Source organism: Suncus etruscus, chromosome 15 (assembly GCF_024139225.1).
Source record: "Suncus etruscus isolate mSunEtr1 chromosome 15, mSunEtr1.pri.cur, whole genome shotgun sequence".
NCBI lineage: Eukaryota > Metazoa > Chordata > Mammalia > Eulipotyphla > Soricidae > Suncus > Suncus etruscus.
In genome coordinates this window covers 76260896-76268375 of record NC_064862.1, presented here as the reverse complement: position 1 = coordinate 76268375, position 7480 = coordinate 76260896, and the positions used below count along the sequence as shown (strand labels likewise).

The window sequence follows — 7480 nt, the reverse complement described above, 5'->3', positions numbered from 1 at the left end:
TGTCCTGTACGAACATCTTTTCAAAGCACTTGCTGAAAATTCTCACGAGTGGAGGGGTGCCAGAGTTGATCAGCCGCTGAACGGCCACTGGAATCCAAGGAGAGAAAATTGAGCACGAAGAGTGCATGATTCAAAAGCAGGCGGTGTTTGCCTTTGCGAGAGTACAAATTCTCGCTTTCTGAAGTGAGTTTAAAAAGTGTATTTTTCAAAGTTTGATTAGCTCTTTTAACAATGCCTTGGCCTTGAGGGTTTAGGGGAATTCCTGTTTTAAGGGTGATACCAAATTTTGCACAAAAATCCTTGAATTTGGAACTAATATATTCTGGACCGTTATCAGTCTTAATGACCGTAGGGACAGGAACAATAGTAAAGCAATGTAAAAGATGAGCAATGACATCCCTGGTGGTCTAGTGGTTAGGATTCGGCGCTCTCACCGCCGCGGCCCGGCTAGCTCAGTCGGTAGAGCATGAGACTCTTAATCTCAGGGTCGTGGGTTCGAGCCCCACGTTGGGCGCCACCTGCAACTTTTGTGGGAGTCCCCCGACCCGCGGGGGTGTAGAAAAGAAAGTTGCTAGTTATTAGTGGGTTCACTCGAGCAGAACCGACCTGTAAAGAAGAACTAGAGAAATTAGTAAGAAGGGCCTTCAAGACAACGCATGCTGTTCAAAAAGGGAAGTTTATTGTTGGGGGATCAGCTTTTAAGGGCTGAAACACGTCAGAGGTGTTACAGGTTTTACACCAATCACAGTTACAAGCATTCATTAGCATAAACTGGGGCAGGTAATAGGGAGGGGCAAAGAGGTAGACCTGAGCACGTTTTACTAAAAGGCATAAGATTCAAACAGAGTTCTTAATAATGTTTGCTAACACAAAGGCAAACTCTATATCTTTCTTTCTGGCTGGATATATTGGGCTGCTCTGAATTACTTTATTTTTGTCTATTTCCTTTGTTCTCCAGGCATGGGCCTTTTGGTCAAGTGGGTGACCAGATTAGGAATTACTGAGGTGTCCTATGTCCCAGGTTTCATCAGCTAGGCTCCCCACATGCTATCACTCTTGCACCTTGATTACTTTTTATAAGACAATCCAACCCAAGTCCCCTACAGATAGAAGATGAAGCATTACAAAAAGGAGTGGTGAACCTCTTATTAGAATATATCACCTCCCTCATATTTATTTCTATATAGCAATACATAAACCAACTTTTAACAACACTCTTTTGTAACAGTTTATTAAGCAGATTTCAAAACATTTCTTTTATTATTCTTTCCCCACCCCCAAACAGTTTTTGGCATGGCTTAAATGCAGTCATATAAATAACACACTCTTCATTCTTGGTTGTTTATCGTAGCAAAAATATGAAAAAAAATGTCAAAGGATTTGAATGCTTCTTGCACTGTGTGATCGGCTGGCCTTGCCTTTCCACGAGACTCAAGCCTTAGAAGTGAGATTGACTTTTGTGTCAGGACAAATTGGTCAGGGGCAGCATGACAGAGGAGAGCATGGAAACTTCTCAGTACAGACTGTGAGACAGGCAGAGTTTATAGAGAATGATCATGGAGACAGACTGGCAGAGGATGACATCCATTTTAATAACCTGCCAAGAGAACAAAGGAAAGGGGTTTACTGCAGGGAGAGGTGGGATAAACTGTCCCATCTATCAAGAATCTATTTAAAATGCCAGACACATAATGTACATGTATGTTATGTGTACACTAATAATATAGAGACCTGTAACTGTTCAAAGATTTTAAGATTCCACTAAAGGAGTTGGAGTGATAGCATAGCAGCTAGGGCATTTGCTTTACATGAAGCTGACCCAGATTTGATCCTTGGTATCCCATATGCTTTAGTCAAGAGTAATTCATTCCTTTGGTTTTTGGGCCACACCCTGTCATGCTCAGGGGTTACCCTTGGCCATGCACTCAGAAATTACTCCAGGGTTGGGGGACCATATGAGATGCTGGGAGATCGAACTGCAGTTTGTCCTGGGTCAGCTGCTTGCAAGGCAAATGCACTGCTGCTGCGCCACCACTCCAGTCCCAAGAGCAATTAGTTCTTAAGTGCAGAGCCAGAAGTAATCCCTAGTTTAGCACAAAAAATTAATCACCCTATTGTTTTAACTGAGAGAATACACAAATATTGAGATTACTAGTGTAAGGGGGTACTCATATAATTAGTCAACTGGAGACTAGAATTGAGCATGAAGAATGAGAAATTATGATTTCTTTGCTTCTTGAGCCAGTTCCAGAGGTCCTGGGGTTCACCCACAGATATGCCAGTTCGGTGTCCGAGGAAGCATCAAGATTGGGGATTGACACCCCTTTGTGTCAGATGCCTACTACAGCACCCAGAGCTGTATCTCAAGCCTAGTGTGATAAACTCTAAGCATTATACTCTAGGAATACTTCATTTCCCTTTATTTTTCCACAGAGACATATAAATAAAGTCTATTTTTCAAGATTAAATATGTAAGAAAATAAAATATGACATCATTGACATGATATATTGAAAATAAAGGTAAAGCTCAAGATATTTAAAAAAAATAATAAAAAAATTAAAAAAAAAACCCTGTTTCATGCATGCAGTCATTCTCTGAAATAGAGAAAAAAAGGAAAAGAAACCTAACTAAAATATCTGTTAAAAATTATCTGGAGAAGAAACCACTGTGACAATGAGCATGCTGGATATGACCCCAAACCAACCAACCAACCAACCAACCAACCAACCAACCAACCAACCAACCAACCAACCAACCAACTAGCCCATTTTCTCTCCAAACCCATACTTTGGCAAAGGTCATGTAAAATTTCCATTTCAGGGTCCTCTCTCCCGAGATGATCTAGTACAGGCCACAGCCGAAAGGGAAGGCGAAGCTAACTTGCAAAATGATGAGGATGATGCTGGCAAGGTGGTGGGAATGCTAACTGTGAGGGCTGGCATCTTCAAACTGCTCCCAAAGTAGCAAAATACCCTGAAAAGAAAACCCAACAATATTTTATTTAGTGGGGAGATTACAAACACCCCACCAGGAAATCCAGTACTTTCCTTAACTCTTGCCCCTCTTCTCATTTTTCCTTAGGCTCCAGGATATAACAAAAATGTTGGTAAAATATCGAAAGAATGAGCATGACTCGAGGAAAACATCTCTAAGGACAAAAACAAGTCATAAAGGGTTAAGACTGTAGTCTCCAAAACGATCTATAATAAAGGCCAAAGAGAAAGTACAAAAGGGAAGACACTAACCTTGCACCTGGTCAATTGGGTTTTGATCTCCAGGACCCTGGACCCCAACATGGGTGATTCATGAGGGTAAAAACAGGAATATGACCTGGGTCTGCTGAGCATGGCCTAAACACCAATAAAATAAAATATGGTAGCATTAAATCAAAGAGTAACAATGAAAAATAAAAAGTGTCAAGAGCCTAATTAAAAGCTTCCTTCTAAATCCATGTTGTTCTTCAATATTTTTTTTTACAGAAATTCAACATTGAGACGTCCACTTCATTTCCCAATAGAGCCAGGAGTCAGCTCTCTGAGCTGCAGTGCACCTTCTGCTGGTTCCATCCCAGACTGAGAATGGTCCCTCAGCAATACAAGGTGTGGCTCCCAAACTAGAACTCCCCAGCAAAGAGCACAAGAAGAAATTCTTTAAAAGCAAAGCCTGTTCCAGTGATAGGGGACTCAGATGGTACAGGGTTCATCCTTGGATTATCTCCTAGATACTCCTAGATACCCTAGAAAACTCTTTGGACCATGTCTATTATTTACCTTTTCCCTTTGATAGTCACTGACAACCACAGATATGCAAGAAATACCCGGGTGGCACAAAATCCACAAGATACACCCCTGAAACAAATGTAAAAGGAGTCAGGTAGTTGTGATGCATATTTATTCTCCAAGAGTAGCAGACATGAAACTGTTCTTCCGGAGGGAGAAAGTCTTGCAAGAGCACGTGTGCTTTGGCGATTAATTTTTTTCTTTTTTTCTTTTTGGTTTTTGGGCAACACCCGGCATTGCTCAGGGGTTACTCCTGGCTGTCTGCTCAGAAATAGCTCCTGGCAGGCACGGGGGACCATATGGGACACTGGGATTCGAACAAACCACCTTTGGTCCTGGATCGGCCGCTTGCAATGCAAACACCGCTGTGCTATCTCTCCGGGCCCCTTTTCTTTTTCTTTTTCTTTTTTTTTTTTGGTTTTTGGGCCATACCTGGCGATGCTCAGGGGTTACTCCTGGTTGTCTGCTCAGAAATAGCTCCTGGCAGGCACGGGGACCAGATGGGACACCGGGATCGGCTGCTTGCAAGGCAAACGCCACTGTGCTATCTCTCCGGGGGCATTTTGTTTTTAATAATAAAATGAATGCATTTATTCTGAGTGCTTAAAATCTTCAGAGAATTCAATCACTTACATTTAATAAGTGACAAAGGCAAAATAAGCATCAATCTATGATGTTTAAAAGGTAATGTACTGAATGTAATAAGACTGGAAAATAAGATGAAGGAAAGTAATAAAAACATGAAGTGAGTCTGGGTGGTATCATCAGATATGACTGAAACCCAACCACAATCATGTTTGTAACCAAGGTGTTTAAATAAAAAATATTATTAAAAACAACAACAACAACAACAACAAACACAAAGTGACTGCTGAAATCACTAAGTCTGGGTCTCAGGAAACATCTAGAAGGGCCAAGAAGCCAACATTGCATGGAGGCAGCCTGGGTGTAATTCTCAGCAGCAGAGGGACCCCAAAAACTTTGTTCAAAAATTGAGAGAATACACAAATATTTTGATTACTAGTGAAATGGAGGTTACCCATTTCAAGGTTGGTTCACTGGAGAATAGAACTGAGTACAAAGAATGAGGACATTTGCTTTATTTGCTTCTTGAGCCAGTCCCAGAAGTTATGGGGCTCACCAGAGTCATGCCTACTGGGTGCCTGAAGAAGCAGGTTGGATTGGGGTTTGATCATTTTCATCATCATCATCATCATCATCATCATCATCATCGAATGATGAAAAGAATGAGGAAATTGGTTTATTTGCTTCTTGAGAAAATTGAGGAAATTTGAGGATATTTGGTTTATTTGCTTCTTGAGCCAGTTCCAGAAGTTACGGGGCCATGCATTACGAGGCCAGAGCCATGCCCTGGGTGCCTAAAGAAGCGTGCAGGATTGAGGATTGTGTCAGACACATACGCCATGAACTGTTTCTCAAGCCAGAGTGAGAAAATTCTTAACATTATACTCAAGGAACATCTGGAATTTCCTCTATTTTCCTGAGAACCATGAAAATATAGTCTCTTTTCCGAGATTAAATTTGAAAGAAAAGATTTTATCATTGAAATGATAAAATAGGGAGTAAAGGTAAAAACTTAAGATGTTTAAGAAATACCTATATTCTTCATGCTGATATTTGAATGAAAATACAGAAAAAACATATAAAAATATCTGTATAGGGGCCAGAGAGATAGCATGGAGGTAAGGCGTTTGCCTTTCATGCAGAAGGTCATCAGTTCAAATCTGGCTTACTATATGGTCCCCTGTGCCTGCCAAGAGCAATTTCTGAGCATGGAGCCAGAAGTTTCCCTTGAGCACTGCTGGGTGTGACCCCAAAAACACAAAAAATATCTGTGTAATATTCTCTGCAGAAGAGACCACTATGACAATGAGCATGCTGGATGTGACCCCAAAACCAACCAACCAACCAACCAACCAACCAAAGTATTTTCTCCCCAAACTCATACTTTGGCAAAGGTGATGTAAAATTTCCATTTCAGGGTAGTACTATTCACTGAGATGATGTGGTACAGGCCACAGCCAAAGGAGAAGGCGAAACTAACTAGTAAAATGGTGAGAAGGATCCTGGCGAGGTGGCAGGAATGGTAACTGTGAGCGCAGCTACTTCGAAGTGTTCCCAAAGTAGCAAAATACCCTGAAAAACAAAAACAACAATCTTTCATTTAGTGGGGAGATTACAAACACCCCCCCTCCAGGAAATCCAGTACTTTCCTTAACTCTTGCTCCTCTTCTCATTTTTCCTTAGATTTCAGGGTATCCAATACTGTAGGCAACAGTGAACAACATCTTTTCAGACCGAAATTTCCTGCTCTACACAAAACTGCATTGTCAGAGTCCCTGCACCAATGCCTCACAATCCCCTCCAGCCCCCATCACCCACCTTGGCTAAGTCCAGTAGGCTATGCCCTGAAACAGCATGTAGACTCCCCTGAAAGGTTCTATGACTCATCACCTATGACTCATAAAAAAATTGCTCATGAAGAGGGCACAAGAACTTATTCCATGTCATAAAGGTCACCTTAAGCCATGTAAGAGCTTATCAACATCATCATCATCATCAGTATTAACAGTTAATTAGTTAATTAATTAAACACGACCATACAACAAAAATGTTAGTAAAATATCGAAAGAATGAGCATGACTTGAGGAAACATTTCTAAGGACAAAAACAAATCATAAAGGGTTAAGACTGTATTATCCGGAGTTGGAGAGATAGCATGGAGGTAAGGTGTTTGCCTTCCACGCGGAAGGTCAATAGTTCGAATCCCGGTGTGCCATATGGTCCCCTGAGCCTGCCAGGAGCAATTTCTGAGTATAGAGCCAGGAGTAACCCCTGAGCACTGCCGGGTGTGACCCAAAACAAAAAAAAAACAAACAAAAAACCCCCCCCAAAAAACCCACTATTATCCAAATGCTATATCAAAGGTCAAAGAAAAAGTATAGAGGGTACGACACTAACCATGTACCTGGTCAACCGGGTTTTGATCTCTAGAACCCTGGACCCCAACATGGGTGATTCCTGAGGGTAAAAACAAGAATATGACCTGGGTCTGCTGAGCATGGCCTAAACACCAATAAAATAAAATATTGTAGCATTAAATCAAAGAGTAACAATGAAAAATAAAAAGTGTCAAGAGCCTAATTAAAAGCTTTCTTCTAAATCCATGTTGTTCTTCAATATTTTTTACAGAAATTCAACATTGAGACGTCCACTTCATTTCCCAATAGAGCCAGGAGACAGCTCTCTGGGCTGCAGTGCACCTCCGCTGGTTCCATCCCAGACACCAATGAGATTGAGAATAGTCTCTCAGCAATACAAGATGTGGCTCCCAAACTAGAACTCCCCAGCAAAGAGCACAAGAAGAAATTCTTTTAAAAGCAGAGCCTCTCCAGTGGTGGGCGATCAGATGGTACAGGGTTCATTCTTGGACTATCTTCCCCAACCCCTAGAAAACTCTTTGGACCGTGTCTATTACAGTATTTACCTTTTCCCTTTGGTAGTCACTGAAAGTAACAGATATGCAAGCAAGACCCGGGTGGCACAAAAACTACAAGACACAGCCCTGAAACAAATGCAAAAGGAATCAGGTAAGTTGTGATGCATATTTATTCTCCAAGAGTAGCAGACATGAAACTGTTCTTTCAGTGGGGGAAGTCTCGAAAGAGCACGTGTTCTT

At 41.4% G+C, this 7480-nt stretch overlaps 1 non-coding gene across 1 annotated transcript; it reads left to right on the top strand.

Annotated features, from left to right (window-relative positions):
* The first annotated feature begins 441 nt into the window (after positions 1–441).
* TRNAK-CUU (transfer RNA lysine (anticodon CUU)) lies at positions 442–514 on the top strand. Its single transcript has one exon. It is a non-coding gene; the product is annotated as a tRNA-Lys (tRNA).
* The last annotated feature ends 6966 nt before the right edge of the window (positions 515–7480 follow it).